Source organism: Leptonotus elevatus, chromosome 6 (genome assembly GCF_054856555.1).
Source record: "Leptonotus elevatus isolate MCC_2025b chromosome 6, RoL_Lele_1.0, whole genome shotgun sequence".
NCBI classification, from domain to species: domain Eukaryota; kingdom Metazoa; phylum Chordata; class Actinopteri; order Syngnathiformes; family Syngnathidae; genus Leptonotus; species Leptonotus elevatus.
In genome coordinates, this window is record NC_141244.1 from 21,860,999 (window position 1) to 21,872,223 (window position 11,225).

An 11,225-nucleotide genomic window follows, 5' to 3' on the forward strand; every position below is an offset into this window, starting at 1 on the left:
TGTTTTTTTTTAATCAGAAATGATGCACAGTTTGATATTAACATTTTGTTCCCTTCGTGAACCGAACCGCGACCTTAAAACCAAGCGACATGCCGAACCATGACTCGTGTTCCATCCCTTGCCAGGGTGTCTTTTGCCATTAGGGCACGGTCCAGTCAAACATGCGGCAGACCAGTGGCAGCATAATCCATCAAAAGCTATGCGGTCGAGGCATGACAGCTTAATATCACCCAACATTAGTTGTGTTGTCTTGTAGTTTTGTGGTCCGGTCAACGTTCTGCCCGTCAGGCTCGTTTTTTTTTTTTTTAGAAGGTGGTGGAAAAATACTTTCCTTTCTGTCTTCATTTAAATTTCTTCTGGCACTTCTGTGAGAGAAAAAAAATGATCTCATTTTAAAACCCATTGAGATGTTTGCCAGGGGAAAAAATGGTTAGGTTTGAATAGAACTACTGTTCTGCTGTGTTCTGTGTCCTACTAGACTGCTCTGCTGGTCCACTTCTGTGGGTGTTGGTTCCACTCCAGGTTTCGGTTAAGTGGCATTTCCACTCCCAGTTTTTTTTTTTTTTTCCGCCTGTGGTCTGCAGACACGTGCGCTGGGTGTGTTGACGCTCTTCTTGATGCAAGTAATGTACAGGCGCCATGTTGTTGACCCACATACTGCATCTCTGAGTTCACATGCTCGTCGCGAGGGCTTCCTGCCAGGCAGTGAGAAAGTCAGCATCGCATCCATGACTTAAAGGGGCTCAGGGAGCTGTAAGCTTTCAGGAATAGCTAAAGTGACACTCTACACTGCTGTCAACTTTTCTGGGTGCTCTGAAAGTCTTTCTTCTCATGATCGAGATTAAATCCTGGAATGATGGAATCGAATCGGGGTTTCCACTCTATACCTTAGGATTTTTCTTAAGTACTGATATCAAAGGAGTCCAGTCGATGTTGGACATCACTGGTTAAAATATAGTTCTCAAAGTCATTAAGCAAGACCAGGGACGCAAGTTCTCTCATTTGATCCCAAAAACATATAAAACGTTCTATTTTAAATATTGACATGGTCCCAAAAACGTATTTATATGTTTTTATGTTTGTTTGTTTTTATGCTAGACATACAGAAGGCTTTTATGCAGCCTCTGACCTGAAGAGGTCGCTTAAAGCAGTGGTAGTTATTACCAAAAAAAGGGGACTCAGTGTCGAGCCGCTACTCCTCCGCATTGAGAGGAACCATTGAGGTGGCTCGGGCATCTGGTTCGGAGGCCTCCTGGACGCCTCCCTGGAGAGGTGTTACGGGCATGTCCCACCGGAGAGAGGCCCTGAGGCAATCCTAGGACACGCTGGAGAGACTATGTCTCTCAGTTGGCCCGGGAACGCCTTGGGATCCCGTCGGAGGAGCTGGTTGAAGTGGCTGGGGAAGAGGGAAGTCTGCGCTTCCCTGCTAAAGCTGCTGCCCCCGCGACCCGACCCCGGATAAGCGGTAGATGAATGCATGGATGGATAGATTCAGCAAATGTCACGGAATCACTAAAACCATTAGTTGCTATACTTTTATTTTGCAGAAAGCTGTTGCAGTTTTTTTTTAGCGAGACTTTTGTCATGTCATGTCATGGCCTGATTATTCGCCTCAGGGAAAGTTTTGTTTTGCCAAACAGACAAACAGGATTTTGGTTTTCAGTCCAGAGATTTTAACGATTCCTAAAAGGCTTGCACAAGTGGGACATTCAGTCAATACGAGGTCAGTCTTGGGTGTATTGTGGTTTTTATGACCAGTCCTGACCGGTGGGGATGCTAGAATTAGAAGTCTGGACCTCTTCATCCGAGTTCCCATCCAAAGGTTTCACTCTTCCCCAAGCACTCTTCTCTACACAATACTGACTTGGTGCCATTTTCAAACCAGATGAGCAACATATGGGGATCTGCTCTTTTTTTTCTGCTGGGAACACAATATCCTTTTGTGTGCAAAAGTGGCGCAATAACTCACAAATAAACATCAATGCGATGATTTAGGCTAATTTCAAGCAAACGCAGCTAGCATGGGAATATTTTTTTTCATAGTCCGCAAAGCTCCTCTGACAGCATGTCACTTGGTTATGATTAGAGTTGAGCTATTTTGTTTATCTCTGTCAAAATTGAAATCAAAACACCATTTGATCTGTTCGTGTTAACCTGTAATTAAACTCAAGCTACTGGGACACATCTTTTGACTAAGCATTCGCAGAAAAAGGCAAGTCAGAAGAATGAACGTAAGTTTTTTTTTGTTTTGTTTTTTTAAAGAAGAGGAAAGTTATGTTATGAGAAAAACTTTTTTTTTTTTTTGAGAAAAGTAGTTTTATTTTACAAGAAACATATCACTTTTTTTCTTTTTTTCTTTCCAAGACAACAGTCTCCAAATAATGTAACAAAAATAGTTACAATATTACAAGGAAAAGAAAAAGAAATACATACATTTTAAAAAAGTTTTTTTTTTTGTTGAGTCAGATGTTTTCTTTTTTTTTCTTTTTAAACAAAAGTCATGATAAATCCAGAGAATTATATTTTTTGAGAGGTTTTTGTTGAAGGATTAAAAAAAAAAAATCCAAAACTAAAGCACAAATATGTCAAGAAAAGTTGTAACATTACAAAAATAATAGTGCATCAGTCCCCATGTTTTATGTTTGGTATGACTTTTATTTGTTCTGCATGTCAGTGAATTAAATCAAGTCCAGAGCGACCATCTTGCACTTCTCTGACCACATTTCCTGGTGCGTGCCAGCCCTCGCCAACTCCTTCCTTATTTGACGAGACGCTACTAAGTCAAGATGTGAACCATTTGTTGTGATTAAGTAACGGTGAAACTTGACCTGAGGCCTTACCGTGCGAAACGGGGCATGCGGGCTTTAGATGTGACGATGCACACGGAAATCTTCTTCTTCTGCTGACTTTAAAGTATTAGGGTGCGGGAGGATCACCTGCCAGTGGGGAATCAAACGCACCCAACATAAGAACGTGACAACATGGGACCAAGGGGACAGGCGCGGATAGATGTGGCGGCCGTGGGTGTAGAGACGGTCATTCAGTAACCAGAAGGTCGGCTTTTCGATCCCCGCTCTCCCCATGTCATGTGTCGTCGTGTCCTTGGGCAAGGCACTTCACACACATTGCCTCCAGTGCTACTGTGGAAGGTGCGAATGTTTGGTGGTGGTCGGAGGGGCCGTATAATGTATCCATTCCTTTGTAAAGCGTCTTTGAGTGTCCAGAAAAGCGCTATATAGCTCTGATGCATTATTATTATTATTATTATTATTATTCGCATGGGACTTCTACAAAGGACTCAGGGGGAAAAAATCAATATTGCGAGTGAATGATGTCCTGTGGAATGAATTAAAAATGTTGGAAATACAGAATGTGAAGTTGTAATGTTAAAGAAAAAAGTTACTGAGAATGAAAAAAGGTCTGCTTATTTTGGGACTGGGATTTTTTTTTTTTGTTGAAAACAAATATTTTGTGAGAGTGATGTTTTTTAATTCGTAAAAAAAGCTAAATCTTTGAGGAAAAAAAGTACTGTACTTTTGAAATGTTTCAAATTCAAGTTGTCCTTGAAAGTGCAAACTTCGAAATGCATGTGAATACTATAGAAAGCATTAAACAATGTAGAAAATATAGAATGCGAGACTTGAAAACCTAAAAAAAAAAAAAGAAAGCTGAATGGAATGGAGGTAAATTTGTTATATTTCTTAAGTACAGTCATTTCTGGGCTATAAGGCGCACCTGCCTATAAGCCTCGCCAGCTAAATTTGAGGAACACTCGAGTTTGTGACACATATAAGTCCACCTGACTGTAATGTGTTTTAATGTTACCGCACCGGGTTCCCGCTACTTTGTTTTCCATAATGAGGGCGCAAATTGTCTCGCTCTCGTTCTCTCTCCTACTGTATTTGGCCTCTCTTGGTTTGTTTGGTTGGTTGTCTGTTATAGTGAGTCCCATTGCGATCTGATGGATAAGACGCACCTTTGTATTAGCTCCAGGGTCGAATGCAAGTGAAAAAAGTAGCGGCTTATAGTCCAAATTGTTTTGTAATTTTCTAATGTAATTTGGAAATGTTCTCAATGTGGAATTCTAACAAAAATGATTTTGGAATTTTCAAAATGTTGAAGTTAGAATGGCTTGAATTGGTTGAAAAATGCTGAACATTTACAACTGATTTGTTGTCATGGAAAATTTTGAATTCTTTAAATGTGGGATTTTGAAGTTTATAAGGAAAATTTGAAAATAAATTTGAAAAAATTTCTTCAATTTAAATTTGTGTTGTGTTTTTTTCCTTGTGGAACATTTTGTATTTTTGGGGAAAGTGGAAAAATAATTCCCAGGAGGCCTTGAATTAGCAGAATATTTTGAGGTTGGAATCTGTTATGAATGTGGAAGTACACTGAGAAATGTTCTTCATCATTCGACCAATTAGGCTAAAGGATGCTTAGTGCCTTTGAGATTTGAGTTGATTAGTTGTCCTATATAACAAAAGACACTTTTATTCAATGTAATGGGACATGCCGGAGCACAATTTACAACATCATCCCAAATGTTGTCTGGCAGAGACTCTGAGAGCCGCCGCCACCCTCCACAGGATATGCACTAAAGAAGATGGATGACATTTAGAAGCTACACTATGACTTCTGTAGCCATGTGGTTACAATAACGATTAAACCTGCAAAGACGGAGGACTCGTTCCAGTTTAGAGAACTGGAAGAAAATCGGATCATCAGGTGCCAAGTAGGGGGTGCCAATGAATCTCTTTAGGACAAGGTCTTCATCAAGCTCAGACCTTGTGGAGCTGACTTCAAATTAGAGTTTATGTTTCATGGCGAGATATCAAACTTTGCCGTCATACTTTAGCCACACGCGCTGACAAAAACCTCAAATCTTTGTAAATTCGTGTCGGCCTTTTGTTCGGTATGATTGGTTCAAATGTGGTTGCAATCAGAGAAGTTTGTCTCATAAGGAGCCCTGGAAAATGACACAAAAATGATATTTGCAAACCAAAATGGCAGACTTCCTGTGGGTTTTCAGGCATGGCTTCTTGAAACTTTTTTGTAGGTCTGGTCATGATAGACACGTGCATGTATTGAATTTCATGTTACTAAGTTAAACTGGCCCTGACCTTGATGACTGAGAATTTTTGAAGGAGCCCTAGAAATGGCCAAAAGGACTCTAAATGACCAATTCAAAACAAAATGGAAGACTTCCTGTATCTGTCAGACATGGCTTCTTGAAACTTTTTTTGGGAGTGTCATCTCATTTTTTGTTGTACTGAATTTCATATTGCTAAACTGGATCTGGCCTTGTGGGCCAAGTTATTTTTGGACGCACTCCTAGAAATGGCCATGATCAGCCCAAAATGGCTGCTTCAAACCAAAATGGTAGATTTACTGTGTCTTTTCAGGCATGGCTTCGGAGACTTTTTTTTTTTTTTGTGGGCTTACTCATGAGCCATGCCTACCAAATTTCATGTTTCTAAGTCAAACCTGCTTTGGGAGCTGAATTATTATTCTGTCCATCGGCTTTTTAATACTCCCAACATACAGATGAGATCAGTGTTGTTCCAAGTGGATGCCTTATCCAGAATTTCCTCCGTGTTTTTTTTATTTTTTTTAACCTTCCTGTAGACACGCTGTGAGCGGACACACTGATGGCCCAGGGCTTGCTTTAATGCACATTGCATCTGGAGCCAATTCCACGACAGCAAAACCTTCAAAGTCTAACAGTACCTTCTGGGATGCTTGGAGACGTCCTATTTGTTCGGATTTAGTTCGGATGAACTTAAGTCTCGTGAGATTTGCTCCAGTCGAGCAAGATGTACGCCACAGTGTGCGTTTCTACCTTTCAACCAAGTTAGTTTCAGCTTTCCTTCCTCCCTTCCATTTTATTTTATTTTATTTTATTTTATTTTTTAACCATATGTTCAGACGCTGTCAGCAATCTGCCTCCATTTTTTTTTTTTTTACTGAAGCGCAAATCTGAGTGAAAAAACTAAAAAAGTGCCCAGTCAGCATTGAAGCAAAAAAAGACCTGGGCGGTCGTCTCACATGTGAGCGTGAATAAACCAGAAAGTGAAAAAAAAAAAGAAGAAGAAGCCTCCCAAGGGTACTTTCCACTTGTCAAGCAGCTGTGTGTGATGTTCCCGTGGGGAAAACCGTCAACACGGTAATTTGTTTTTTTAGAAGAACCCATCTTTTTTTTATTATTAAGCAAACAAGCCGAGCGAGAGCCAACATGGCGTCATCGGCGCTGGTCTGTCCAGATGCAGGTGTTCATGCAGACATTCTCACCTGGGCCTTTATGTAAATGTGTTTCTTTCAGTCTCACTTTCAGGCTAAAAAGTTCCCTCCGCTCCAATGCTTTTAACGTGACTGCGTTGACAACTCGGGGTCTTGATGCTACTTTCAAATACCCCCCCCCCCCCCCCCATCCTCCACTGCCCAGCTTTGTCTCGACGAGAGATCATCTTGCCCTCCCCAGTGTCGTAGAACGGCTGTTGTCGCGTGTCTTGCAAACACACACTGTCGCCGGGCTGTCTCTTAATATTTCTTGTATTAGCTTAGCAATTTTTTTTGCTGAGCATTGGTTTCTTTTATTTTTATTTATCTCACTAATTTACATGTTTAATTTATTCTAAATAGATAACTTTTTAGAATTTGTTTTGTTAAACAGTTGGTTAATTAACTCATTATATATAGATGTGTGTGTTTTTAAATTCAATTTTAGTGCAGTTACCCGACAGTTCCCCAGCTAGCTAGCTAGCTAGATGCCCAGCTAGCTAGCTAGCTAGGTAGATGCCCAGCTAACTAGCTGAGCAATACAGTCTCAACATTATATAACGAAGTTCAGGATCTTTAGAGATAGAAAGAGAGAGATTAGATAGAGAAATAGATCTAGAAACAGGAGCTGTTTGTTTGTGTAAAAATTCCAAATATTCTATCACCCACTGCTAATTCTTGTATTTAGTAGAAGTCTTAAAGGTAGGCTGATTTTTACATACCGTTATGCCCGGCAGTCATTGTGATCACACAACAATCGATATTGTGGAAGAAAAAAAAAAAAGACGATATTTCACAAATTACCTTGAAGGCCAGGAAATTCTCAATGTGAGCCCTAAAAATGGCCGCTTCAAGCTAAAATCTCAGACTTCCTGTTTTTTGTGGGTCTAACTCATGATAGAAATGACTGTCAAATGTCATGTTTCTACGTGAAAGTGACTCTAACCTTGTGGAGTTTTTCGAGTAGTGTGTTTTATTACGCGTCGTCAAACTTACAAGTGAGAACACCAAATGCAAGAAGGCTGGAGACCAGCTTTGAACCTCAGAACGCTAAGGCAGATGTGCTCAACACTAAACCCCACCGAGCTGCCCCAAATGAAAGCCATCTAAAAAAATAAAATAACAAAAAGTTAGAGGCTGATTTATGGTTTGCAAAAGTATCTTTTTTTGTTGTTGTTGTTGTTGTTGCAAACAAGAGTCTTCAAAGTCTCAATCGCAACGGGAAACAGCCGAGTCATCGCGTCTTCATGTGGTCGCCGAGACGCAAAACAAGGTGGCCTTAGTCCAAGGACAAAGAGAAGAAGAAAAAAATGTGTCTCTCTGAACGACATCTGGAAGGCTCTCTCACAATCGGACAACTCGTGTTACTGCGAGAGATCCCGCGTTTCCTGTCCTGGACTGGAACGAGTCCAAAAGCCTGGACTGCCAGTTTAGCTTTAGCGTGTAGCTCGGATTCATGCCGCGTGCTTCTCCCGTGAGCTAAAAATAACCGCCAATGTGAGACTGCAAAATCAAAGCTGCCTGTGATGTTGATCGGCGGCGACGTCTGCGACTCACTGCTGCGTCGCCACGCAACCGATGGGAATTTCAGTAGATGTGCTTTTCAAATCGTTAAATGTGCACATCCGCTGACTTCTGGATCATTTCGGTCGGGTTCCCTTGAGATTCATTGTCGTCCCGTAAAGTTTGTTTTATGATAAGATATCTGCCCAAGTATTCCCACCGTGCTTAGAAATAGCACTAACACAGCAAAATCACTTAAATGGGGCTTTTTTTCTTCTTCTTTTTTTTTTGAAGGTGCTGCTAATCGAGTTTTAGTAAGTAGGGGTTCTATGGTTCTGGTTTCAAATCTCCGCCGTGGTTTTTGTGTGTGAAGTTTGCGTGGTATTCCAACCAAATTCCAAAAACATCTTAGGGTTCATCGAATATTCTAAATTGGCCGTAGGTGTGAAGATCAGCCTGAATACGTAACTCATTTGCTCCCAAAAACGTATAAATATGTTCTATGTAAAATAAAAATAAAATAAAAAAAAGTGTCCCAAAGACGTACAGTATTTCTAAGTTTTTTGTTTAGTTGAGTTTTTTTTAATGCTAGAGCATACAGAAGGCTTTGACGCAGCCTCTCAACTGCACAAAACGGTTGAAGCAGTGGTAGTTATTACAAAAACGGCCAGCAGGTGGCAGCAGATTATAAGAGATCAACCAGGGCCAGGTTGCAACAAGCTAACTTCCCCACAATTTAAAGCAGATTTATGAATAATGATGAAATTAGCTATATTCTAATGCTAATTGCTGAAAAAAACGGAAACAGATAGAAATATACTTTTTTTTTCCTGATGAAAGAAAAGACTCGAATCTTTCTTTTGGTAGGTTAATTGTTGTTGTTTTTTTATAGCAATAGAACACAATATTCTGCGGGCCTTGCAAAATCAGTCAAAATCCAGTAAAACAGCCGGGAGGGAAGGGGGTTGCTTCCGTGAAAATGGCTGGGATTGAATGAGTTAATTGTGTGTCGCCTATGTGCCCCAATGCCAATCCCGAAATGTGTTTGACTTTCAAGACTTAATTTAAATTTTTTACCCTTCCTTTTAAATCACAAACCCTTTGCGCAGACTCAAGTGGATTTAAAATATTAGCTTGACGTCCAACACATTCAATCCATTTTTGGTAGCGACGTTAGCTTAGCCTGACCTTCTTTATTTTTTATTTTTTTTTAAATAGCACGTAACAAAAGGAATGATAAGAGCCAGTCAGAAAACAAACGTCGGCTAATCCAAATAAATCTGCGAGCACGCTTTTATTCTGAAATGCACGCCAGGATGACTCCCGGGAGTCATCAGAGAGCACTCAGGTTGTGACAATGTCCCGACCCCTGCCCCTCAGCTGCCCGTTCCGAGCCAGCTGCAGCGACGCCCTGGGTGGCACGGGGTCCTCTTTTGAATGGAAATAGCCCCCACGCTCGGACGTCACGCAGCGTTCCCGCGGCCTTTCCTTAATGTACTGTCATCTGAGAGCAGTCCCTGCGTGTCGCTGAGCAGATACGCAACGGATCAGCGTGAGGGTGAGTGAGTGGTGGTCCGAGGGGGGTCCGAGCATGAACACTGAGCAGGTTGTGGATGCTAGACATTTGATGGCTGGGACATCCTCGCGCACTCGTATCTTATTGCCGAACCCTCCTGCTGAAGAAATGACAAATTGAACTTCGGTGTTCCGGTGGTGACGAAAGCGCCGACAGCCGTCGAGTTAAAACAGTGAAATGTATTTAAAAATACAAATAATACTACTTCATGTTAGTTTGAGTTAAGATTATGGTTATGTTTAGTGTTATAGTTACGTTAAGGCTTAGTAAAAAAATAAAATAAAAAAAAGACGGAATTGGAGGTGACGTATTTCCGGTAGCGCTCCTCTCGCTGTTGTAGTGCTAGCATAAATGCTAACATTAGCATTTATGTCATTGTTGTCGCAACACCCAATCAAAAACACCTATACCAATTGATGCTAACATTAGCATTTCTGTTGTTGCGAACATGACCCCCGACTACTTCATTTTGTTGGACTAGCGCTAACATTAGCATTTGTCACTTACCCCAACTGTTGTTTGAATATTTTGCATTCCAAAAGGTGCCTAAAAGTCATTTTCTTACCCCTGCTTGAACTCAAATGAAAGTGCCAAGTCGTGTTTTGTGTCCACCAAGCGCCGATGACACCCACCAGCATCAATTCCACTCGTTTATTATTGTTCCGGCCTTCATGCGAACGTATTAGGAAAACCTCGGCACTGCTCGGCCTGCAACTGTGCGCCGCCTCACTGACACTTCCCTAAAAATAGAGCCTATAATCCACCCCCACCCAGCCCCCCCTCTTTAAAAGTGCATTAGCCAGATCAGTTGAGCACATCTTGGCGCGCTTGGGAAGGCCCATAATATGCGTACTCTAATAGAATGCTGTCTATCATATATGCAATCGGGAATGCAAGTCAGCTGTGTGGAGGATTGGGAATGTTTTCCCTGGATTCTTATGACCTGCTTGACCTATGGCGACTACAACTATTAAACTTTGTACATGCAAAAGGTTTCAGGCAGTATTAAATGTGATGCTTTAGCAACGCTTTATGACCATATTTAGAAACTACAGCCGCACTGTTTCCAAAACACACCACGTTGGCAGACGACTTCCTGGTTCATGAAGGATGAGTAACAGATGGATGATACCATTATGATTGTGGACGGCTGTGGAGGCCACCGTGGAGTCCATTTTGGTTATGGGGAAATTTTCAGCATCACTTCTCAAGTGTGCTGGGTTTTTCTTGGCTTTTTTTTTTTTTATTATAGAATTTTTGTCGTTTAAGACCAAAAGAACATCATCACAGATACAAGCAGCCCAAATGAGATTCCTCCACTAACTAAGTCTAGCTGGTTTAGTCGACCTGCCTTCAAATTAAATGAAATTTTGACCTTTTTTTTTCTTCTTGAAATGCACAACAAATCTAAACCCCAAATAGGGCTAGGGTTTCCTCGAAATATTACTATTTTTGTCATATGGGGGGATTCCCCCCCCCCCCCCGAAAGGAATCCAATAAAAAAATGTTTTAACGTGAGGTGACTAATTTAAAAAAATGTTTTGTTTCTTGAACATTTTTATTTTTATAAAGATTTTTGGTAGAAAAAATCTACCGATTATTTAAAAAAAAAATTGTGTTCCCACAGCATTTGTGTGTGAATATTCGTTGTTTGAAGGAAAAACACTCCCAAAGTCGATAACTTCCTGTTAGCATTTGCATGTGATCTTCCTTTCACTTTTAGCACTAGCGTTACGCTAGCGATGTTTTAAAAACAAAGCATGTTTTGTATTTAAATATACCGTGGATGTCATTCTTATTGTCGTGTGTTCAGTTTTACAGTTAACTCCAACTGGGGTGTCATGAAACAGCTGAGGGACAACAGAAT

At 40.8% G+C, this 11,225-nt stretch overlaps 1 long non-coding RNA gene across 1 annotated transcript in view; it reads left to right on the forward strand.

The window, feature by feature from the left end:
* LOC147172734 (uncharacterized) overlaps positions 1 to 11,225 on the forward strand; it is a 52,343-nt gene that overhangs the window by 40,049 nt on the left and 1,069 nt on the right. The window lies entirely within an intron of this gene.